Source organism: Hyperoodon ampullatus, assembly GCF_949752795.1.
Source record: "Hyperoodon ampullatus genome assembly, chromosome: 12".
In the NCBI taxonomy this organism is placed as follows: domain Eukaryota; kingdom Metazoa; phylum Chordata; class Mammalia; order Artiodactyla; family Ziphiidae; genus Hyperoodon; species Hyperoodon ampullatus.
In genome coordinates this window covers 14,641,488-14,668,018 of record NC_136925.1, presented here as the reverse complement: position 1 = coordinate 14,668,018, position 26,531 = coordinate 14,641,488, and positions in this window count along the sequence as shown.

Below are 26,531 nucleotides of genomic sequence, written 5' to 3'. Positions count from 1 at the left end.
CATACTGTGGAGTAAAAGAATCTATGATTCATTGATTAGTCTATTTCCTATCCCAGGGGAAATGGAATCCAAGAACTTTTTTTTCAGTGAGTGTGGATGAGTAATGATCTTTATTTTAACACCAGTTTTCCTTCCATGGAAACAAATTGAGAGCTTTGGATGACTCATAGATCTCATGAGAAACTGTTAGCCACATATCACACTTCATTTCCATTGCAACAGCCTATTCACAACAATTCATTTTATTCTAAGCTGTCTCACATTTGATGATTTGTTTTGTGCTCTTGAAGAAATATCTCCTAAAGAAGTTGAATTTGAAATATTTCCTTAATAAAAAAAAGTAAAAAAATGTATGTAACTTATCCGAGTTTTAACAATATGCCTTAAAATGTATAGTCTCTAACGAAAAATTGAGAACTTTTGGACAAGAGAGTATAGTACGTTCATCCATATATCTCTGCCAAATACATCAAATCTATGAAAATGATAAAGTAAAAACATATCTGAGTTACAAAAATATATCCTTTGGATTTGTCAAAGCAAAAATTGTGCTAGACAAAGTTAAACAGACAAGGAAAACTATTCTTGGCAATAGGGGAGAGAAATCAAAATGTCTGAACTCAACTCTTCTAAAACAAAGGGCTGGAGAAATCTCCCTGGGGGTGGAGTAGGTGCATTCTGGGCCATCTGTGTTTGCTAAGTGGCCTTACCCAAAGGGAAAGCAATTTTCTTGTATCTTTAGGACAGGAGATAGTTTTAGAACTTGGGGTGAGGAGTGCATCAAAGTCATAAATTCTATCTCCCACACAGACTGGGAGATGAGGGTAGCTTCCTCAGTGGCTGCATTTCAAGGTCTTAGCTCCCAACTTCTTGAGGAACATCGTCCTGGACTGTGACATTTTCAAGAGGCTTTTAAAAGTACTTATATTTCAAAGGGACAGGTAAAAAATTTACAGGAACACGTTTTCTGAAGTAAATGCTTTTAGGAAAAGAGAGGAAGAGCCCTCTATATTAGGCCACCTGGATTCTGTAAGGGCCATATGAGAGGGTCGAGGCCTAGAGGTAACAAGAAGACTGTCTAATGTGACTCAAGCTGAGGAAAGCAACAAGGCCTACCGGGTCAGCCTAAAAAGGAAGAAGGGATTGTTCTTGAATCCATGGGCCAAATGGACCCAGATTCAAATGACTAACAGAGGTTTGATTTCAGAATGTAAATGGGGCTACAAGTGCTCCACATAGGATGTGGTCTGAGCCAGCACCACTGCTTTATACCAGGGCTGCATAAAATGTAGTCAGTTGTTTGTCATCACTCTTTCTGGATCTAGGAAGGACAAAAGCCAGGCAGAGAATTAAATCCAGGAAGTGAAGAAAGACATCTACAAGTCTCTGACTAGACCTACAATATTTCCAAGACCACCTTGGGATAGGAATCTTGATTGACCTTTATAACACCACATTCTGAATGTCGGATAGTGGACTAGTAGTATACAACAACAAACAGAGAACAAGCAAGCAGAACGTTGGAAATTAGTGGAAAAATGACAAAAAAAAATATCAATTCACTGTGTCTCAGACACTAGGATAATACAGGAGAGAGAAAAACACCAATGAAATTTAATAGAGCTCCCCAAAGCATATTCACATACAAAGCAGGGAATTAGGTTTAAGATTGCTTTAGAGGGGAGATGTGATTTAGAAATTCAAATAGGGTGGTTAAAAAAAGCCTCAGGGAGGGGAGAATGTAACACTTGAGCAAAGATATGAAGTAGGTTGAGAAGCTAGTCCTACTATTCTCTGGGGCTGAGGAGAAGAGGAGCACAGGTGAGAAGAAACAGCAAGTGAAAGCATTTCAGGAGATGCCAGGAGACCATTGTGGAGTTTGGAAGGAGATGAGATCAGAGATAAAATTATTAATTTGTGTAGGGTTTGTAAGGATTTTGACTTAAAGAAAGTCTTGAGCAGAGGAATTCCATGATCTGATTTACCATTGAAGAGAATCATTCTAACTGCTCTGTTGAGTCTAAATGGAAGGCAAGCCAAGTTCAAGGTGGAATGCGAAAGGAGGGTCAACTTCATTAATCCAGGTGAGAAGTGATTGTGATTTGAACCAGAGCATTGCTTGCAATGTGTGACCATGGTTTCATATAACATATAAGGAGTGAAAAACTATACTATCATTGCAGAAGAATAGGGAGCAAAAGGCTGGTCATATTCCCCTGGATGAGTCCCTGGGACAGGCTGCCATGTGAGGGTACTTGGCTTTGTGCCAGAAAGAATTCAGGAGAAAGCCATAGTAAAATGAAAATAGGATTATTTATAGAGATACACATGCCATAGGCTGAATGTGATCCATCTCAGAAGGTGAGAGTGACCCCAAAATATAGGGTGGCTAGTTTTTATGGGCTGGGTAATTTCATAGGCTAACAAGTGAGAGGATTATTCCAACTATTTTGGGGAAGGGGGTGGAGATTTCCAGGAATTGGCCCACCACCCACTTTTTGGCCTTTTATGGTCAGACTTGGAAAAGTCATGGCTCCTGTGGGCGTGTCATTTAGCTAAAGTATTACAATGACCATATAATGAGAATCAAGGTCAACTGGAAGTCGAATCTTCTGCCATCTTGGGCCTAATCATTTCTAACCAATTTTTTTTCATATCCTGTCCTTCTTAATGGCTATGTCGTTCTTTTAATGGTTGTGCTCTGCCCCCTTCCTTCCTGTCTCACTATTTCATCAATTATCATATATTTTCATATTCAGCTATAAGAATCAGCACCCCCTTAATTTTCCATTATGAAGAGAAGTAAATCTCCTTAAATGTAAACAATTTCTTACTAAACCATCCAATAATTTCCTTTCATTGTCTAACTAAATTTTCTTTTTAATTTGTTAAAAATATATCTTTCAGAAGGTGAAATGGTGACTCATAGAAAGACAAAATGAATAATCATTAAGAGATTTTAACTCATTATTAATTAGAAAACAAATAAGATGTTTCAAGTTCAAAGGAGGAATAAAAGAAACAAAAACTAGTATGTAATATAGAAATAATTAAAAAATAAACATCATACATTTTTTAGAGAGGATAAAGTCAATAGAAATTCCAGTATTTGGAATTTTATTTGCACATCTATAGAAAATACTATAATTATCTACAATTTACAAGATTATAAATTAGCTTAAAGGCAGCAAAAATCTAGGATAAGATAACCTGGAAGGGTATGCTCTTAAAAATACATATATAGTTTTCCATTAAAGACACACAATAATTTATTTTTAATTCCAAATCTCTGTACAATTCCAGAGAGATATATAGTTTAAAAGCAATTCACAGAATCATGGTTAGCGATAGTAATTTATAGAATCAATTTAGAGATAAAAAATATGACACCCAGAACAGTCCCAATACTACATCACTAATAAAAGTATGCATACCTACAATCAATACCTATGCCAATACTTTGTTACTCCCCCGTAAATAATTAAAGCCCTTTATGGTGGCTCCTGGTTGTATGTGGTCAAAGTGAGTGAATTCTGACTTCAGATTATAATAGTGTCCTTATTAGTGTCAAGCAATTATTCTTGACATTACCAAATATATATCCAATATGGCAGAAGGCAGTAAAAAGGATTTTGCTGAAGAACACCAACCAGAAGTCAAAGTATTCTTTAAATTCAAGAGTTAAAGTATTACATTGTGGTTCCCTACCATCTGAATTATCACTTAATTATATCTAGAATGATTTTCTTAAAAAGAAATTCAATATTTCTCTTCAGTGAAAAAAATCTCACTTTTTTTCCCTTAGATGTGATTATGCTTCCCTGGTTTCCTGCAAAATAAAAGTAAATTCTTATTCTTAATCTATTTATTATAAAATTCTGGATCATCTTCTCTCATGTCCTAGTTCATACTAACTTCTAAAAAACCCACCTATAATTTCTCTTATATTTTACTCCCAAACTGTTACATTCTCTTATATTTTACTCCCAAACTGTGACTGTGATTTACAGTGCTTATGACCCTATCAACAATATTAATGTGTCTTCTGCTAAATATTTTTCTTTGGAAATTGCATCAAATTTTTCTATTTTGAATTTTCTTTTGAAGAAAAGACTTTTTCTTTAAAGTGGTGGTAAGAAATATTAGGCTTTGGATAAGGGTTTCAGTAGAAGTTTCGAAAGCAAACTTAGAGGTTTAGTGCAGTCACTGGCATGTGATTCTTGATTCAAGGTCATGAGAAAAAAAATGTAACAAAAAAAAAAAAAAGCTTACACTTACTGAATCAAAGAACATTGTAAGTTCAGACAACCAACCAGCCAAGAAACCTCTCTAAGTCTGTCTGGAATTAGCAACTATTATTTATAAAATTAAATAACATACCAACTAGACATTGTGTTGATTAAAGAGATATAATTACTAATTGCTATTTTTCAGACTACTTGGATAATTCTGGTCAAGAAACTCTCCCTGACAACAAAATGTCTTAAACCATAATTGGTTAGCATTCTTTATAAAGGGTCAAAGACTATTTGCTTATGACTTCAACTCATTGGATGATATTTCTATAGAATCACAAAAAAATGAGTCTTTTATATTTTCTGATAAAATGTATCATTTTAAAGAAATATAAACTAAGATACAAAGAGATTAGGAGCAGCTCTAAAAGCATATAATGAATGGTGATAATAAGGAATAAAGTGGACAATAAATGTATAGTATTGTATAGAGGTTATCTGAATCAGCTCTACATTATAAATATATACCTATGTGTAAGAGTAGATATGTATCACATATGTGATGTTAAATGTCAAGCTCTCATAATATTATTAAATCTGAAATTACCTATGAATAATACAAAATCCAACTAACTGAATAATCCAAACAGTTATTTCAGTTTTTCCCTTTTAAATTGTTTAACTATAAAATCACATTTTTTATAAGCTTCTGATTTGTTACACCTGAATTCCTCAATCTTGTTTATTTTTTACAAATGAGCTTGACATTTTACTCATTAGAAATAAAGATAATTTACTAGAAAAAATCAAATATATATTGTACATTCATAATATAAATCTGAACAATCCCTTGCTTTCTGGATTTTAAAAATTTCACAGTGCCATGAATTTTTGTAAGTAATTGTGTCCCCCAAGCAAGATAATTATAAAATATAATTTATATTTGGGAAAATTTTAAATAAAGTAATAAGATTTCATAGTACAAATAAATAATGATGGATATTGAGGAAATGAATGGTTTTCATATAAGAAAATTAAACAGCCCTTTGTGTATTGAGGAAGAGATTGGGGAAATGTCATGTATTAACCACACTGGAAGGTACCTGGAAAATGTTTCTTCTTTTCTGAAACACGTGCCCACATAACATTCAAAGGTGATGCTCTGTTCTCTGCTCTGCACAGGGCCTCATTTCCATGGCTGCCTTAGCACTTGTGAACCAGACAGAGCTCGAAGATGAATGGGGGAAATCAAGTGGTGAAACTGAAAAGCCACATGATCCGGAAGGAAAAATTATAGTCTGCTGAAAAGAAATGAAGTAATTCATTTGCAGAATGTTCAACACACTCTTTATTTCTTAAATTCATTGACTTTTAAAAACTGTTGTTCAATATGCAAATTTAAAATATTACAAAGTGGGAATATACATTTTTCATAAACAAAGATGAATAAAATGATGTGTGTTTGTATTTTTATCAGTACGTAACATGTCCTCCCCAAAATTAAAATTGGTCTACACCTTTATAGTAAATACATATATGGGGGAACATGATGCTTCTTTTCAATTGTCTTGAGAGAAATAGGGAAGACTAATCTTAACTGTTCTGCATGCACATATGCACATATTAATATGCTAAGAGTTTCTAAGACTACCTTTGCTAAGTAAAATGAAAGCAGGAAATTTTAACTAATGAATGCTGTATCTACCTTAATGTTACATATTTTAATTGTACAAGATTTTGATGAAAGAACAAAATAGCAATAGTCTGAGGCTGTTTTGTGTCTGTACTTGTTTCAAAATTTTATGCAAAAATAATACATTTAGGAATGCTTAGCAAGTAGCCCCATCCTCCTCAACACATATAGACAAAACATTGTAACTAGAGGGTGGTGTTCTATACTATGTAGTAGGTGTGAAATGCTTTGTAAAAGGAAGATAGCTCTAGGTTTTTTATTTGTTGTGGCAGTTATTATATTGTTTTTGTCATAATGCTTTTGTTTCTTCAAAATTATTAATATAGTAAGTTCATATATTTGGGCAGGGAGTTATCTTTTAATTACATCACTCATTGCTCATTTATTATCTAGCTTTATCTTGTGAATAAAATAGTTCTTTCAGGAATTAGAGATAAACTGATTCTTAAAAAAATTAAATATTAAATCCCTTTATTTTAATTATTTTTCAGGGTAAAGAGTTAATATAACAACCAATTAGAGTAGGTAGCAAAAGAGTCTTCGTTTTATTCCTCCCTTCCTCCATCATCCTCTTCCTTCCTTCCACTGCAGTTTTCTTTGATCAGAGTTTACATGCGATATCCTTTTATATTCTTTATGTTAAACCTACTTATGTCATTACATTGGAAGTGAGTTGCTAGAGGACAGAATATTATAAGGCAATAGTTTTGTTTTTAATTTGTTTTGTTTGTTTATTTCTAGCCATTCTGAAAATCTTTGTCTTTTAATTAATGTGCTTATGATGTATACATTTAATGTATTTATTGATCTATTTTATATATATCTACCATTTTATTATGTGTCTTTTATCTGTTTCCTCTAGTTTTTGTTCCTATATTTACTCTTTCCTGTCTTATTTTGGGTTATCTGACATAATTAATATTTCATTTTAATTTATCCATTTTTATTACATCTCTTTGTATTATTTTTACTGCTTTCTGTTGATCCACAATATGGACAACTAATTTTTCAAAATCTACTTAGGATCAATAATTTATTACTTAAAGTCAAATTGTAAAATTTACCACCATAGAGACCACTTTGATCATTCTTTTTATATTATAGGTATCATATATTATAGCTGCATAAATTAAAAGCCACATCAGTTATAGATTTTGATTACAATGAAGGTATATAATTTAAGAAGTTTAAAAGAGGATAATTTATTTTATATATCCAGTTAGTTACCATCTTTGCTGATTATCCTTCATTCTGATGCTTCACAATACTTCCTACTTATCATTTATGTCCCATCTTAGCAACTTCCATTAGCAATATTTAAAACATGTCTACTGGCAACAAATTATTTTATTTTTCCATCATCTAGGAATGTCTTTGTTTCATCTTCTTTCCTAAAAGTTATTTCTACTGGATATATAATTCTACATTAATGATTATTTTCTTTCTGTAGATTAGTCATTGTTTCCAATTTCTTGTGACCTACCTACAGTCACACTGTTCCCCTATAAATAATGCTTTATATTCTCTTGGTTATATTCAGGATTATTTTCTTCTATTTAAACGTTTTGATTGTGATGTGACAGGGAATGGGCTTCTTGAGTTTATATTGTTTGAAGCTATATTTAATAAATTTTTATTGGAGTAAAGTTGTTTTACAATGTTGTATTAGTTTCTACTATACAGCAAAGTGAATCAGCCATATATATATCCCCTCTTTTTTGGATTTCCTTCCCATTTAGGTCACAACAGAGCACTGAGTAGAGTTCCCTGTGCTATACAGTAGGTTCTCATTAGTTCTCTATTTTATACATACTAGTGTATATATGTCAATCCCAATCTCCCAAATAATGCCACCTCCCTCTTTTCACCTTGGTGTCCATATGTTTGCTCTCTATGTCTGTGTCTCTATTTCTGCTTTGCAAATAAGATCATCTATACACTTTTCCTAGATTCCACATATATGTGTTAATATATGATATTTGTTTTTCTTTTTCTGACTTACTTTATTCTGTATGTCAGTCTCTAGGTCCATACAAGGCTCTGAAAATGACACAATTTTGTTCCCTTTTATGTCTGGGAAATATTCCATTGTGTGTGTGTGTGTGTGTGTGTGTATACCACGTCTTCTTTATCCATTCCTCTGTTGATGGATAATTAGATTGTTTCCATGACCTGGCTTAGTAAATAGTGCTGCAATGAATACTGTGGTGTATATGTCAGTTTGAACTATGGTTTTATCTGGATATATGCCCAGTAGTGGGATTGCTGGGTCATACGTTAGTTCTATTTTTAGATTTTTAAGAGAACTCCATAATGTTCTCTATAATGGCTGTATAAAATTGCATTTCCAGCAACAGTGTAAGAGGGTTCCCTTTTCTCCACACACTCTCCAGCGTTTATTCTTTGTACATTTTTTGATGATGGCCATTCTGACCAGTGTGAGGTGATACATCATTGTAGGATTAATTTGCATTTATCTAATAATTAGGGGTGTTGAGCAGCTTTTCATGAGTTTTTTGGCCATCTCTGTGTCTTCTTTGGAGATATGTCTATTTAGGTCTTCTGCCATTTTTTCATTGGGTTGCTTGTTTTATTGATTTTGATCTGCATGAACTATTTTTTATATTTTGGAGATTAATCCTTTGTCAGTTGCTTCATTTGCAAATATTTTCTCCCATTCTGTGGGGTGTCTTTTCATGTTGTTTATAGTTACCTTTGCTGTGCAAAAGTTTTAAGTTTAATTAGGTCCTGTTTGTTTATTTTTGTTTTTATTTTCGTTACTCTAGGATGTGGGTCAAAAAAGATCTTGCTGCAAATTATCTGAAAGAGTGTTTTGTCTATGTTTTCCTCTAAGGGTTTTCTAGTGTCTGGCCTTACATTTAGGTCTTTAATCCTTTCTGAGTTGATTTTTATGTATGGTGTTAAGGAGTGTTCTAATTTTAGTCTTTTGGATGTAATTGTCCAATTTTCCCAGCACCACTTACTGAAGAGGCTGTCTTTTCTCCTTTGTACATTCTTGCCTCTGAAATCTAAGATAAAGTGACATATATGCATGGGTTTATCTCTGGACTTTCTATCCTGTTCCACTGTTCTATATTTCTGTTTTTGTGCCAGTACCATATTGTCTTGAATACTGTAGCTTTGTGGTATAGTCTGTAGTCAGGGAGCCTGATTCCTCCAGCTCCATTTTTCTTTCTCAAGATTGCTTTGGCTACTTGGGGTCTTCTGTGTTTCCAGACAAATTCTGAATTTTTTTTGCTCTAGTTCTGTGAAAAATGCCATTGGTAGTTTGATAGAGATTGTGTTGAATCTGTAGCTTGCTTTGGGTAGTACAGTCATTTTCACAATGTTGATTCCTCCAATACAAGAATATGGTATATCTCTCCATCTGTTTGTATCATCTTTAATTTCTTTCATCAATGTCTTATGGTTTTCTTCATACAGGTATTTTGTCTCCTTAGGTATGTTTATTCCTAGGTATGTTATTTTGTTGTTGTTGTTGCAATGGTAAACAAAAATGTTTCCTTAATTTATCTTTCAGATATTTAATCATTAGTATATAGGAATGCAAGTGATTTCTGTACATTAGTTTTGCATCCTGCTAATTTACCAAATTCATTGATTAGCTCTTGTAGTTTTCTGGTAGCATCTTTAGGACTCTTTATGTATAGTATTATGTTATCTGCAAGAGTGACAGTTTTAATTCTTCTTTTCCAATTTGAATTCATTTTATTTCTTTTTCTTCTCTGATTTTTGTGGCTACAACTTCCAAAACTATGTTGAGTGCTAGTGGTGAGAGGGTCACCCTTGTTTTGTTCCTGATATTAGAGGAAAAGTTTTCAATTTTTCACCTTTGAGAACAATGTTGTCTGTGGGTTTGCCATATATGGTCTTTATTATGTTGAGGTAAGTTCAATCTATGCCTACTTTCTGGAGAGTTATTATCATAAATGGTGTTGAATTTTGTCTAAAGCTTTCTCTGCATCTACTAAGATTATCATATGGTTTTTATACTTCAGTTTGTTAACATAGTATATCACATTGATTGATTTTCATGTGTTGAAGAATCCTTGCATTCCTGGGATATACCCGACTTGATCATGGTGTATGATCCTTTTAATGTGTTCTGGATTCTCCTTGCTAGTATTTAAAATGTTGAGGATTTTTGCTTCTATGTTCATCAGTGATATTGGCCTGTAGTGTTCTTTTATTGTGACATCTTTGTCTAGTTTTTGTATCAGGGTGATGGTGGTGTCATCAAATGGTTTTGGGAGTACTCCTCCCTCTGCTATATTTGGGAAGAGTTTGAGAAGTATAGGTTTTAGCTCTTCTTGCAATGTTTGATAGAATTTGCCTGTGAATCCATCTGGTCCTAGGTTTTGTTTGTTGTAAGACTTTTAATCCCAATTTCAATTTCAGTGCGTGTGATTGGTATGTTTATATTTTCTACTTCATCCTGGTTCAGTCTAGGAAGGTTGTGCTTTTCTATGAATTTGTCCATTTCTTCCAGGTTGTCTATTTTATTGGTGTATTATTTCTTGTATTAATCTCTCATGATCTTTTGTATTTTTGCAGTGTCAGTTGGTACTTCTCCATTTTCATTTCTAATTCTGTTGATTTGAGTCTTCTCCTTTTTCTCTTGATGAGTCTGTATAATGGTTTATCACTTTTATCTTCTCAAAGAACCAGCTTTTAGTTTTATTGACATTTGCTATCATTTTCTTCATTTATTTTTCATTTATTTCTGATCTGAACTTTATGATTTCTTTCCTTCTGCTATCATCAGCTTTTTTTGTTGTTATTGTTCTTCTTTTCCTAACTGCTTTAGGTGTAAGGTTAGGTTGTTTGAGATTTTTCTTGTTTCTTGAGGTAGGATTTTACTGCTATATGCTTCCCTCCTAGAACTGCTTTTGCTGCATCCCATAGTTTTGGGTCATCATGTTTTCATTGTCATTTGTTTCTAGGTATTTTCTGATTTCCCCTTTGATTTCTTCAGTGATCTCTTGGTTATTTAATACTGTATAGTTTAGCTCCAATGTGTCTGTATATTTTACAGATTTTTTCCTGTAATTGATATCTAGTCTCATAGCATTGTGGTCAGAAAAGGTACTTGATACAATTTCAATTTTCTTAAATTTACCAAGGCTTGATTTGTGACCCAAGATATGAGCTATCCTGGAGAATGTTCCATGAGCTCTTGAGAGAAAGTGTATTCTGTTTTTCTTGAATGGAATTTCCTATAAATATCAATTAAGTCCATCTTTTTTTAATGTATCATTTAAAACTTGTGTTTCCTTCTTTATTTTCCTTTTGGATGGTCTGTCCATTGGTGAAAATGTGGAGTTTAAGTACCCTACTATCATTGTGTTACTGTCTATTTCCCCTTTTATGGCTGTTAGCATTTGCCTTATGTATTGAGGTGCTCCTATGTTGGGTGCATAAATATTTACAATTATTATATCTTCTCGAATTGATCCCTTGCTCATTATGTTGTGTCCTTCTTTGTCTCTTGTAATAGTCTTTATTTTAAAGTTTATTTTTTCTGATATGAGAATTGCTTCTCCAGCTTTCTTTTGATTTCCATTTGCATGGAATATCTTTTTCTATCCCCTCATTTTCAGTCTGTATGTGTCCCTGGGTCTGAAGTCGGTCTCTTGTAAACAGCATATATAATTGTCTTGTTTTTTATATCCATTCAGCCAGTCTATGTCTTTTGGTTGGAACATTTAATCCATTTTCATTTAAGATAATTATCAATATGTATGTGCATATTACCATTTTCTTAATTGTTTTGAGTTTATTACTGTAGGTCTTTTCATTTTCTTGTGTTTCCTGCCTAGAGAAGTTCCTTTAGCATTAGTTGTAAATTTGGTTTGGTGATGCTGAATACTCTTAGCTTTTGCTTGTGTGTATAGTTTTAAATTTCTCCATCAAATATGAATGAGATCTTTACTGGGTAGAGTAATCTTAGCTGTAGGTTTTTCCCTTTCATCACTTTAAATATGTCCTGCCACTCCCTTCTGGCTTGCAGAGTTTCTGCTGAAAGATCAGCTATTAACCTTATGGGGATTCCCTTGTATGTTGTTTGTTGCTTTTCCTTTGCTGCTTTTAATATTTTTTCTTTGTATTTAACTTTGATAGTTTGACTAATATATGTCTTGTTGTGTTTCTCCTTGGATTTTTCCTTTATGGGACTCTCTGTGCTTCCTGGACTTGTTTAACTATTTCCTTTCCCATATTAGAGAAGTTTTCAACTATAATATCTTGAAATATTTTCTCAGACCCTTTCTTTTTATCTTCTTCTGGAACCCCTATAACTTGAATTTTCATGTGTTTAATGTTGTCCCAGTGGTATCTCAGACTGTCCTCAACTGTTTTCATTCTTTTTTCTTTATTCTGCTCTGTGTTACTTATTTTCACTATTTTATCTTCCATTCACTTTTCCATTCTTCTACCTCAGTTATTCTGCTAATGATTCCTTCTAGAGAATTTTTAATTTAATCTATTGTGTTTTTCATAATTGTTTGTTTGCTCTTTAGTTCTTCTGGATCCTTGTTAAATGTTTCTTGTATTTTCTATATTATATTTCCAAGATTTTGGATCATGTTTCCTATCATTACTCTGAATTCTTTTTCAGGTAGTCTGCATTTTCGTCTTCATTTGTTTCGTCTGGTGGGTTTTTTTCTTGCTCCTTCATCTATTATATATTTCTCTGTCATCTTATTTTGCTTAACTTACTGTGTTTGGGGTCTCCTTTGCCCAGGCTTCAGTTTCTTAATTTCTGTTGTTTTTGGTGTCTGCCCCCAGTGGCTAAGGTTGGTTCAGTGGGTTGTGTAGGCTTCCTGGTGTGGAGGGGACTAGTGTCTGAGTTCTGGTGTGTGAGCCTTGATCTTGTATTTCTGGTGAGCAGGACTGCATTTGGTAGTGTGTTTTGGGGTGTCTGTGACCTTATTATGACTTTAGGCAACCTCTCTGTTAATGGGTGGGGTTGTGTTCCTGTCTTGCTAGTTGTTTGGAATGGGTTGTCCAGCATTGGAACTTGCTGGTCATTGTGTGGAGTTGGGTCTTAGCCTTGAGGTGGAGATTTCTGGGAGAGCTCTTGTCGAGTGATATTATGTGGGTCCAGGAGGTCTCTGGTGGTCCAATGTCCTGAACTCGGCTCTCCCACCTCAGAGGCTCAGGCCTGACACACGGCTGGAGCACCAAGACTCTGTCAGCCACATGGCTCAGAAGAAAAGGGAAGAAAAAAAAGAAAGAAAGAAAATAAAATAATTATTAAAAAAAATATTATTTAAATTCAAAAAAAAATTAAAAATAATAAATAAAAGAAGAGAGCAACCAAACCAATAAACAGATCTACCAATGATAACAAGCCCTAAAAGCTAAACTAAAATAACCATATGAATCTGAAACTTGTCAGTTGCATTCAAGTACAGTTGCTTCCAAAGTCCACTGCCTCAATTTTGGGATGACTTGTTGTCTGTTCAGGTATTTCACAGATGCAGTGTACATCAAGTTGATTGTGGCAATTTAATCCTCTGTTTTTGAGGCTGCATGGAGAAATTTCCCTTTTTCTTCTTTGTTTGCACAGATCCTGGAATTCAGCTTTGGATTTGGCACCATCTCTGCATGTAAGTCGCCCTCTGGCATCTGTTCTTTGACCAGACATGAGGGAGTTAAAGGAGTGGCTGATTAGGAGATGTGGCTCACTCAGGCTGGGGCAGAGGGAGGGGTACAGAATGTCGGGCGAGTCCTCAGTGGCACAGGCCGGTATGATGTTGCAACAGCCTGAGTTGTGCCCTGTGTTTTCCCGGGGAAGTTATCCCTGGATCATGGGAACCTGACGGTGGGGAGCTGCACAGGTTTCTGGGAGGGGAAGTGTGGGTAGTGAACTGTGCTTGCACAAAGGATTCTATGTGGCTGCAGCAGCAGTGCTAGCATTTTATGCCCATCTCTTGTGTCTGTGCTGATAGCCATGGCTTGCACCTTTCTATGAAGCTGGTTTAGGTGGTGCTCTGAATCCCTTCTCCTCATTCTACCCAAAACAATGGTCTCCAGACTTAGGCAGTTCCAGACTTTTTCTTGGACTCCCTCCCAGCTAGCTGTGGCACACTATCCCCCTTCAAGCTGTGTTCATGCAGCCAACCCCAGTCCTCTCCCTGGGATCTGACTTCTGACGCCTGAGCCTCAGCTCCCAGTTCCCACCCACCCCAGCCAATGAGCAAACAAGCCTCTCAGTCTGTTGAGTGCTGATTGGCACTGATCCTCTGTGCAGGAATTTCTTCACTTTGCCCTCTGCACCCCTGTTCCTGTGCTCTCCTCTGTGGTTCTGAAGCTTCTCCTGTTGCCCATCCCCTGTCTCCACCAGTGAAGGGGATTCCTAATGTGTGAAAACTTTTCCTCCTTCACAGTTCCCTCTCAGAGGTGCAGGTCCCTTTCCTATCCTGTTGTCTCTGTTTTTTTCTTTTTTCTTTTGACCGACCCAGGTTGATGGGGATTTTCTTGCCCTTTGAGAAGTCTGAGGTCTTCTGCCAGTGTTCAGTAGGTGTTCTGTAGGAGTTGATCCACATGTAGATGTATTTTTTATGTATTTGTTGGGAGGTAGGTGATCTCCACGTCTTACTCCTCTGCCATCTTGAAGGTCCTCTCTGGTAGCATCTTTAGGATTTTCTATGTATAGTATCATGTCATGTGCAAAGAGTTACAGTTTTATTTCTTCTTTTCCAATTTGGATTCTTTTTATTTCTTTTTCTTCTCTGATTGCAGTGGTTAAGACTTCCAAAACTATGTTGAATAATAGTGGTGAGAGTGGATATTTTTGTTTTATCCCTGATGTTAGCGGAAATTGTTTCAAATTTTCACCATTGAGAATGATGTTTGATGTGTGTTTGTTGTATATGACCTTTATTACGTTCAGGTAAGTCCCCTCTATGCCAACTTTCTGTAGAGTTTTTATCATAAATATGTGTTGAATTTTGTCAGAATTTTTTCCTGCATATATTGAGATGATCATATGATTTTTATTCTTCTGTTTGTTAATATGGTGTATCACATTGATTGATTTGCATATATTGAAGAATTCTTGCATCTCTGGGATAAATCCCACTTGATCATGGTATATGATCCTTTAATGTGTTGTTGGATTTGTTTTGCTAGTATTTTGTTGAGGATTCTTGCGTTTATGTTCATCAGTGATATTGGCTGGTAATTTTCTTTTTTTGTGATATCTTTGTCTGATTTTGGTATCAAAGTGAAGGTGGCCTTGTAGAATGAGTTTGGGAGTGTTCCCCCCACTGCAATTTTCTTGAAGCATTTGAGAAGGATATGTGTTAGCTCTTCTCTAAATATTTGATAGAATTCACCTGTGAAGCCATTTGGTCCTGGACTTCTGTTTGTTGGAAGATTTTTAATCATAGTTTGAGTTTCATTACTTGTGATTCATCTGTTCACATTTTCTGTTTCTTCCTGGTTCAGCCTTGTGAGGCTGTAATTTTCTAAGAATGTGTCCATTTCATACAGGTTGTCTATGTTATTGGCATCTAGTTTCTTGTAGTAGTCTTTTATGATCCTTTTTACTTCTTCAGTGTCAGTTTTAACTTCCACTTTTTCATTTCTAATTTCACTGCTTTGAATCATTTTTTCTAGGTATTTAAAAAAAATTTCCTCTTTGAGTTCTTCAGTGATCACTTGGTTATTTAGTGGCATATTGTTCAGCCTCCATGTGTTTGTGTATTTTACAGATTTTTATTTTCCTGTAATTGATTGCTAATCTCATAGTGTTGTGGTCCAAAAAGATGCTTGAAATGATTTCAATTTTCTTAAATGCATCGAGGCTCAATTTGTGACTCAAAATGTGATCTATCCTGGAGAATGTTCCATGTGCACTTGAGAGGAAAGTGTGTTCTGCTGTTTTCATACTGAATGTCCTATAAATATCAATTAAGTCTATCTGGTCTAATGTGTCATTTAAGGCTTGTGTTTCCTTATTAGTTTTCTGTCTGGATGATCTACCCATTGGTATAAGTGGAATGTTAAAATCCCCCACTATTATTGTGTTACTGTTGATTCCCCCATTTATGGTTGTTTACATTTGCCATATGTATGGAGGTGCTCCTATGTTGGGCGCATAAATATTTACACTTGTTATATCTTCTTCTGGGACTGATCCCTTGATCATTATGCAGTGTCCTTCCTTGTCTCTTGTAATAGTCTTTATTTTAAAGTCCTATTGTCTGATATGAGTATTGCTACACCAGCTTTCTTTTGATTTCCATTTGCATGGAATATCTTTTTCCATCCCCTCTCTTTCAGTCTGTATGTGTTCCTATGTCTGAAGTTGGTCTCTTGTAGACAACATATATAAAGGTCTTCTTTTTGTATCCATTCAGCCAGTCTGTGTCTTTTGGTTGGAACATTTAATCCACTTACATTTAAGATAATTATTGATATGTATTTTCCTATTACCATTTATTTAATTGTTTTGGGTTTGTTTCTGTAGGCCTTTTTCTTCTTTTCTGTTTCCTGCCTAGAGAAGTTCCTTTAGCATTTGTTGTAAAACTGGTTTGTTGGTGCTGAATTCTATTAGCTTTTGCTTGTCTGTAAAGCTTTAGATTTCTCCATGTAATCTGAAGAGATTCTTGCTTTTTAGAGTAATCTTTGTTATAGGTTTTTCCCTTTCATCACTTTAAATATGTCCTGCCACTCCCTTCTGGCTTGCAGAGTTTCTGCTGAAAAATCATCTGATGACCTTACGGGGATTCCCTTGTATGTTATTTGTTGCTTTTCTCTTGATGCTTTTAATATTTTTCTTTGTATTTAATTTTTGATAGTTTGATTAATATGTGTCTCAGCATGTTTCTCCTTGAGTTTATCCTGTATGGGACTCTCTGAACTTCCTAGACTTCACTGACTATTTCCTTTCCCACATTAGGGACATTTTCAACAATAGTCTTCAAATATTTTCTCAAACACTTCCTCTTTGTCTTCTTCTGGGACCCCTATAATTCAAATGTTGGTGCATTTAATGTTGTCCCAGAGGTCTCTGAGACTGTCCTCATTTCTTTTTATTCTGTTTTCTTTATTCTGATCCACAGCAGTTATTTCCTCCATTCTATTTTCCTGCTCACTTATCCATTCTTCTGCCTCAGTTGTTAAGCAATTGATTCCTTTGAGTGTATTTTTCATTTCAGTTATTTTGTTGTTCATCACTGACTGTTTGTTCTTTAGTTCTTCTAGGTCCTTGTTAAACATTTTTTTTTTTTAATCTTCTAGGTCCATGTCTCCATTCTATTTCAGAGATCTTGGATCACCTTTACTATCATTACTCTGAATTCTTTTTCAGATAGGCTGCCTATTTCTTCATTTACTTGGTCTTGTGGGTTTTTACTTTGCTCCTTCATCTGCAAAATATTTCTCTGTCATCTCACTTTGTCTATCTTACTGTGTTTATGGTCTCCTCTCTGAAGACTGCAGGGCCCTAGTTCCTCTTGCTTCTGTTGACTGCCACCTGGTGACTGAGGTTGGTCCAGGGGCTTGTGTAGGCTTCCTAGCGGGAGGGACTGGTGCCCGTACTCTGGAGGGTGAAGCTGAGTCTTTTCCATTCAGATGGACAGGGCCGCATCAGGTGGTGTGTTTGTGACTAAAGTTGTTTAGTACAATTTTAGGCAGCCTGTCTGCTAATTGGTGGGGCTGTGTTTCTGTCTTGCTAGTTGTTTGGTGTGAGGTTTTCCAGCACTGTAACCTGAAGTCAGTTGGTTGGAGCCAGGTCTTGGTGTCGAGATGGCTACTTCTGAGAGAGCACACGTCAATTAATATTCCCTGTGCCCAGGAATTCTCTGGTGGTCCAGTGTCCTGGACTCTGCACTCACAACCCTGAGGCCAGAGGCCTAGGCCTGACCCCTGACTGGGGAACCAAGAGCCCACAAACCATGTAGTATGGCCAGAGAAAAAAGAAAGAAAAGAAAAAAAAAAAAAGAAAGGAAAAGAAAACAGACAAAAAACCCCAAGACAAATAGAAAAAATAAGAACAAACAACCACAACAAAACACACACAAAGAAAGAAAACAAACACACCAAATTCAAGACAAATGATAACAACAAAAACAAACTAACAGAAATACACCAAGAAGTAGACAGAAAAGAAAAAGAAAAAAAAAAAAAAAAAAACAAGAGAACAAACAAAATAACTCAAAAATGAGAACACTAAATAAAGACTAAACTAAATAAAACAAAAGAAAAATAAAAAATAATACAAAAACAGAAGGCAAACTAAAAAGCCTAGAAAACATAAAACACATTAAAATGATAAAAAAGAACAAAAACAAGAAAAAGCACAAAACAGCAAAAATGTAAAGTAAAATAGAAGAAAAGGATATTAAAAAAATAAAAACATAAATAATGAAAATAAAAAAGAACATTAAAAAGAACAACACCAATAACTGAACAAAATGAAACAAACAAAAAACGAAAAATAGTAATAAGTATATTTTCCTGGGGCCTCCTCTGTCAGTGTCCTCCACCCACAGTGAGCCACAGTCAACCGCTCCCTCTCCAGGAGGACCTTCAATACCTCTAGGTAGGTCTCTGGAGCTGCTGTGGGCACTGCGGGGTCAGCTCAGACTCTGACCTGGCCCAACTCCCTCCTGTACTTGCCCCCAAAGTCCACTGCTGCTAAAGTTAGACCAGTCTCCGTTTGGGAGCACCCATTGTCTATTCAGATCTTCCAGAGACACAGGATTTACCAAGCCAATCGCAGGGATTTAATCTGAGGCCTGTGCAGCTGCATGGAGAGATTTCCATCCTCTTCCTTAATTTCACCACCCCTGGGGCTCACCTTGGCTTTTTGCCCCACCTCTGCCTGTGTGCAACCCTCAGGTATCTGTTTCCCACCCAGGTGAGAGGGAGTAAAAGCAGCAGCTGATTGGGGCACACTTACTCACTCAAGTCCAAGACGACTATGGCGGCCACAACTGTGGTGTGTCTGAAGTGCCTGCTGCAGTAGGGACCAGCAGGCAATTGCAACAGACTGGGGTGTATTCTCTCTGGTGGGCATCCCTCCCACTGCCCGCAGAGGCCAAAGAAGCTGGCAGGTGGGGAAAGGTGTTTCAATGGCAGCACTACTTCTCGCGTGTCACTCAATATTAACACCTTGCTTCTATGGTGTCTCAGGCTTTTTCCACAAACTTTCCCCATTGTGGAGCTCCTTACTCCTGTCCCTTCAGGCTGTCTTTTCACAGCCAACAGCTGTCCCCTCCCTGGGACCATGTTTCAAGCTCCACTTTCGAGCACCCAACTCCCCCTCCACAGTAGGAGACAAACAACTCAGGCTGGGGTGCACAAGGCTGCAGCACAGACCATACACATAGTTCTTACTTTGTCCTGCCTTCCGTGGACCATTCACTGCATTTGATTCCCCAAAGGTTCCTTTCTGTCCCAGATGATTTCTCCGCCATGAGGGGGATTTTCTGAGTGTGGGGACCTCCCCTGCCCTTAAGATTCCTGCCATGGTTGCTGGTCCCTCTTTTGATTCCTCTTTTCTTTCTTTTTTTTTCTTTCATCATACCCTGTTACAAGGGGATTTTTCTTGTCCTCTTAGGTGTCTGGAATCTTCTGCTAAAGCATAATGTATCAGTTAGAACATAATTTTCATGGAATCTTCTTCTGGAATCTTCTTCTCCTAGATGGCTTCTCCTGGAGCTTTCTCTGTCCATGATCATACCGACGTCAGAATTTCTGATATATTCATATACTTGCTAGGGAATACCAGTGGGCAAAGAATGGTAAATTTACCACTGGTTCTGTGGCATTTAGAATTCTGATCTTTTGCTCCAAACTTCCTGCTACTTATTCGTTCATTCTGTCCAGATTTTATGGTTATCTTCAGTGGAAAGGCAAGATGGTTTATGTTTATTTTATTCTACCCTGAACTGGACAAGCATCAATAATTTAGATCTCCAGTTTTGTCTATTAATAGCAATTATGTTCTAACTGATACATTATGCTGAAATCCATGATTTATGTATTTTATTGGCTACATTTTTCCTTTAATTATTAACCAGTACATGCAAGTATTTCTACATTTGCCTGTGGGATTTTAAGTCATCCCATAGCTATCTGATAAACTCTCAGTCAGGCTCCTTGTCACCTGATGAGCTTTTTGTTAAATTTGGGTATATGGATGTCTCTCTTTCTTTTTGAGTCACTTTTGAGTCATGAACCTTGCCATTTTCTTGTATGTCTATTACCTGGTTTGGGGAATTTCCTAATTAATAATTGATTACTACATATCAAGATAAAGAGTACCTCACTGTTATTTTTAAAGTAGGACTGTTCAAGATTTCTAACTTCTTAAGTCATTTTTGTAATTTCTATTTTATTTTCTAGGAAATTTCAGTTTCATGTATGTTTTCAAGTGTAATGACACACTAATAATAACATCTCATTAGCTTTTAAAACTGGCTTAATAAGAAGAATTGCCTATGCCTATATTTCATAAATTTAGTGCCCAGTACTCTTCTAATTATTTTGCAAACTATAACATATATACTTAATCTTCATGACTAAAGATTAACAACATGCAAGACAGGTACTGTTGATATGATACTCCCAATTTTAGAGATTGACACAGCTGGTGGATGGTAGAGCCAGGCAGTCTGGATTCCCAGCCTGTGATGTTTCTAACTTACCTCCTACTTATTACCAGATTAGGTGTTCTTCAATATCTCATTTTTCTTTGTCTGAGATTATTATTCCTCTTTGTATCTCTGTTTTGTGAAATAATGTATTTGATCTTATTTCTCAAAAATAGTAAACTATTAATTATTGTGAATTTTTTTTTTCAATTTGGAGACTGGGTTTTAGTTTTGAAAGATGTTTTAAAAAATCCTTCAATAGCAACTCCTTAAGGACTCTCATTTTTATTATTAATATCATTATCTCTCTCTCTGTTTAATAATCTTTCAATGCTGGGAATTGAAACATTAGAGTAGCTGGGAAATATTTTCCTCTGAGCTGAGATACATAGAAAGAGCCCCAGGTTAACAGTCCTCTCTGGTTGTAAGAGGCTATCTGCTTCACTTCTCATGGACTGAATAATTAAGTTTATCAGTGCCTGGGTTTCTTTCGATCCTAATCACAGCAGGATTGAGGATTACCTCCACAGATCATTCAAGGGGATGATACAGATGGAACTCCTTAATTTGTGATGAAATATACAGATCTCTCTTCATAATTTAAAGGAGAGGGGAACCTTTTTTGGTGTGGTTTTCCAGTTCTCTCATTGTACTCTAAAGAATGAGGGCCATCCTCTGAAATTTATCACAATAAAAGAGGCATTAAGAATATTATCTAAGCTAAAAACAAGCATGCTTGTATCTTTTGTTTGTTATTTCAAATAGGGAGACACATTATGAGAAGGATTCAGGAATGTATGTTCAGACTGCATCTTTCCAGAGTCCACTATATTCACGTTACTTTTTGAAAATTATTTTTCTGACCCTCTTAGTTCACACTTAATATAATAAAAACTATTAAAAGTAGCTTCTTAGGCTTTCCATTACACATTTTACATTTTGAAATGCAAAATGTATTACACTGTATTTTTCAAAAGTTTATGCTGTGAAACATTCACACATTGACTAATGAACTATTCATTTATTTGCTCTTCAGTGTAAGAAGTAAAGTTAAAGAAAAACACTGTAAAGAAAAATTATGTTTTGCAACATTATGAGGCAAATTTAAATGTTACTGTATAATAACTGTTACTGTATAATAATTAATATTCAAGATAGTGAGTTTATCATGTAGGAGTCAATCATAGAAATAGAACCACTATAAATGATAGAGGTATGGAATTTATACAAAAGACTTGAAGTTATATAACTGTAAGGTGCTGGTAACACTTTATAGACACCTGTTGTTTTGCTTTTAGTTTTGGGTCTGGAGAGCAGGGCGGACTTTCAGGAAAGAAAGATGGATATAAAATGGAGGACAAAAAGGGCAAACTGGAACTCGTGAAGACCAGCTAGAATCTGCACTGGTTTCTCAGTCTCCAATTTTGATGATCAGGTGACATGCTAGAGAAACTGGTGCTCAAAATTTGCACAAAAAGAAGATGTAGTGGAAGATGAAGGAACTATGGGCCTGGCTGTGTCCCAGGTCAACAAGGTAAGCCAGCGAATCTGCAACAATATGTGTTAACTACAACAACACCAGGCCCTGCACTGCCCTTATGAGCCTAAAAACAACTTGGCTGCTGCTTCCCTTTTGCCTTCCATATCCCACACAAAGTGTACCTTGTGGCACATATGATCTGAAAAAAAGGAACTGGAAAACCTAGTACCAGCTCTGCTCAGTTGACCCAGTGCAGGTAGGTCCACAACAATGAGTAAGAGAACATATATTGGTCAATGGAATTTTAAAAAGAAGTTATTGTTGGGGCTTCCCTGGTGGCACAGTGGTTGGGAGTCTGCCTGCCGATGCAGAGGACACGGGTTCGTGTTCCAGTCCAGGAGGATCCTTCATGCTGCAGAGCAGCTGGACCTGTGAGTCATGGCTGCTGAGCCTGCGTGTCCGGATCCTGTGCTCCGCAACGGAGAGAAGCCACAGTGGTGAGAGGCCCACATACCGAAAAAAAAAAAAAGAAAAAAGAAAAAAACTTATTGTAAAAGCCTATATTTGCTCTAAAAAGAACCATGAAGTATAAAATCCTGAGGAGTAACTATATCAGTGTACTAATGTGAGGTATTATATACCTTAAAAATATATATATATATTACTACATCAACAATTATATTCAGGAAAGAAAAACATGCTGCTGAGTGTATTTCTGAACTATATTAGGATTTGAGCACTCTGTGTCCACTTTGATTTTTTTTTTAAATCTAGTTTTTTTTTCTTGATAATTCTTTCATGTCTTTAAAGGATAATTTCAGTACAGCCATGTAGAAACCATAATATCATTAAAATATTTTTATCAGAAGTAATCACAAACTGTCTGGAGGGATCATAAAGTGCATACTTGTTCAAAAAAGGATGACTTTGTTCTGTAACAGAAAATAATGATCCGACGTTTAATCAAAATTACACACCTAATGTGGTATGAGAGTACTTTGCAAAACCCAAGTGCAAGAAAGAGAATCCAAAGTTTATCTTACATTTTTTCACACCTATTTAATACCCATTGAGGATCATGAAAGATAAAGTTAAATTGATTCAGCACTAAAATTCTATGATGCTTTTCAAACTAATATGATAATGTATTATTCAGATTTTCAGTTTCACTGACACTGAAACTAAATTAGAGTAGAAGTTATATATTTTCTTCCTTGAAATATTAAAATGCTAGGTAATTCAACTAAACATTATAGTATTAGAATAATAAAGAAATTAAGCCAAACTTAGAGTATTATTATTTTCAGTAGTGTGATGTTTTATTAATGATATAAAGTTTTCACCTGCATAATGAACTATTCTAAAAAGAACCAAATATAAATAACAAAAAAAAAAAAACTGTGTTTTTTTTAAGCAGTGAGGAGCCTTTAGTCAATCACTGTTTGTCTTTATGTTTCTGCATTTTGTCCAGTCTCACCTTCCTCTAGACTTCTTAAATAGACCAGGGGTCAGCAAAATAGAAAGCACAGATCCAAAGCTTTCTCAAATATTTTTTGTACAGATCTTATGCTAAGAATATATTTTACGTTTTTAAAGGTTGTTTAAAAAATAAACCACAAAACAAACAAACCATAAAACAAAGAAGAAGATGCAACGAAGTTCATATGTGACTCACAGAGCCTAAAATATTTACTACCTGGCCATTCACAGCAAGTTTGTCATTCCCTGGACTGGACTGTAAGGTCTTGGACATCATGACATATATACTGTGATATACTTAGCATAATACATGCTTGACACATAATGAATACTCAATGGATTTTTTGAGTTTATGAAAGCTTACCTTGTGTTCACTAGTATGGGAGAGTCACATCAAGTCTGGAACTAATGATACATAGCTGTCTAAAAAGTTCTCAAGTGGCAATTACCAGTACATTGGATGAAGACAGTTGGACATGGATTGTGTGACAAAATTGCTATGGTACTACAAAGCTTATACTGTCCTTTCTTTAATATGCAGTTGTTTTGGAAACTGTCTTCCTAGCTACAGTTTCTATTTCTTACCCAGACTGCTATGTAGGTATGGACTTGGGACCAGCTCTTATTTGAGTGAGCCAGAGATTTCCCTTTTCCCTACAGCAATGAGAATACAACACACATACACATGTGCACAATGCATAACTCATAATATTACATCATGAACTGTCTGCATGTAGCAAACTGCATCTCAAAACAACTCATTTAAATATATCATTTGACCAAGTGTGCCATAAGTGTATATGTATTCAGCTGAAATAAATATAAATTGTACACAACAGATCTGCCTCTGGCAGAATAACCAGGGGTGTGTAGCATACACGTTGAAAACTACTGCCATGGACTCTCTAACTTACTGCCACCTACTTGACTCCAGAGTGCTTATTATTATTATGCAATTATAAAATTTATTATTAAGAGGCTATTTTTTAGAGTGAAAATTAACTTGAACTGAATATCTGAAAGAACAACAATAACAACAACAACAAAAACACTATATGTAATTGATTGAGAGAAACGGGTAAAATGAGTGACAATCTTTAACCCAGTTTACATTCTCTCTCATTCTTTTTTTTTTTTTTTTTCTGACCAGACCTCTCTGAGGCATTGTTTTTGTATCAAACTCAAGAAATCCATTACAGTTTAAAATATTGAGCATTATATTTACACTAAAAGATTGTCCTCTTAAAATTATTCTTTCCAGTGTTGCCACAGTAAGCAGAAGTACTTCAATATATATGGGCTTAAAAGAATGGTGGGACCCTACAAAAGTGCAGTACAGGAAGCAATAACCTGCAGGTCAGTCTGCTGGTGCAGTGGATGTTATTTGCTTACGCAGTGACCATTTTCTCCTCTTTCCTGCTAAAAATGCCTTGATTTTGTTTAAGAAACAGGTGGAGATCTCTTGATCTTAAGGAAGTTAAATCACTTTTTAGCTCTCAAATCATCATTTGTCTAAACTTGTATGGGTTGTTGCATACCATCTGGTAATGTGCTGTAACATTTTTTCTGGTACTTTCTAGGAAGACTTTCTTTCCTATTAATAAAGAGTGGCTAAAATAAGTCTGTGTCTTTGTGGTGCCATTTTCTGTTTGGATATTTGTGTGTGTTCTGATGCCTTTTTGTAGCCACCTGTTGATAGACTTGGGCTCTGAAAGGCAAAAGTATTGCATCAAATAGTTCCTTAACATAAGGACCATTTTAAATTGTATTTCTTCTGGAAGTAAGAAAACCAGGTTGCTTCCACAACATTCCAAAATTATGAGCTACTTCAAAAACATATCTACTATCAGTATAGATACTGGCATCTTTGCCCCTGGTTAAAGTACAGGCCTGTGTAAGAGTATATAGTTCAGCTTGTAGGGCCAAAGTAACAGCTATAGTTAAAGATGCTGTCTGAACAACATTGAAAGGAGTTGCAGTAGCATACACAACACAATATTTGTTAGTCACCTTTTAAATAAGATCATCAGTGAAATAAAAGAGTTATGTGAGGAGCAGTTAACAAAAGGTAAGGTTCCTGGCTGAGAAATGTTGAGTGTGATGAGGATGCAGTAGGGTTTCTACTGCGTGAGGTACAAAAATAATTAAAGGGAATTCCACAGTGATTCTCTCGGTGGCCTTAACAAAATGGCAATGGCTGTAATGGCTCTAAGGCAAAGAGGATATCGTTGTGCCACAGGGTCCAGGTTGATGGTGATCTCTATGATTCGAGGTGAGTTAACCCAAGGGCATTCCCTTCTTTTTCATATTAAAAAAAAGAAAAAAGTGGATCTGATAAGTGGGATGCCCAAGAGCAGGTGGGTTCACAAATTCTACTTCAAGTCCTTAAATTCTATGTCATCAGGTTCTTCACATAAAATTGGGTCAGGTTGTTTTCCATTAGTAAAATATACAGTGGTTTGGCCATAAGACTGAAATTTGGGATTCTGTTTCAGCAATAACCAATAGCCAGAGAAAACCTTGCAGTTAGGGCTTAGTTGTGGATTTTGGTTAACTTAGGACACCATGAAGTCTATCTGGGTCTAGGGGTAGCCTTTTTTCTAATACCACGTGCCCTCAATTTTAAACATGGCTTTGGAAAAACTGCAAGTTTACTTTGCCAGCCTTATGTCCCTTTAAGGCTAAAAGCTTTAGCTAGTGAGGAGGCTTGCTAAGGAGCTTAAAGAAGTCATTCACATACTGCAAATAAAGTAGAATCCTTAGGGTACTTTGCATAATCCAGATCAGCATTCAGGATCTGCAGGAAATAAGGACTCTCAGTAAAATCCTGGGGCATTACTGTACAGGTGAATTGTTTTTCTTCTAATGTAAAGGCAAAAAAGGTATTGACTAGCTTCATCAACTGGAACACTAAAGAATACACTGCATAAATCAATTACAATAGAGAATTTGCTTTTGTTGGGAATGGATGTTAGTAACATCCACAAGACTTAGGGACAACATGGTGTTGAGGG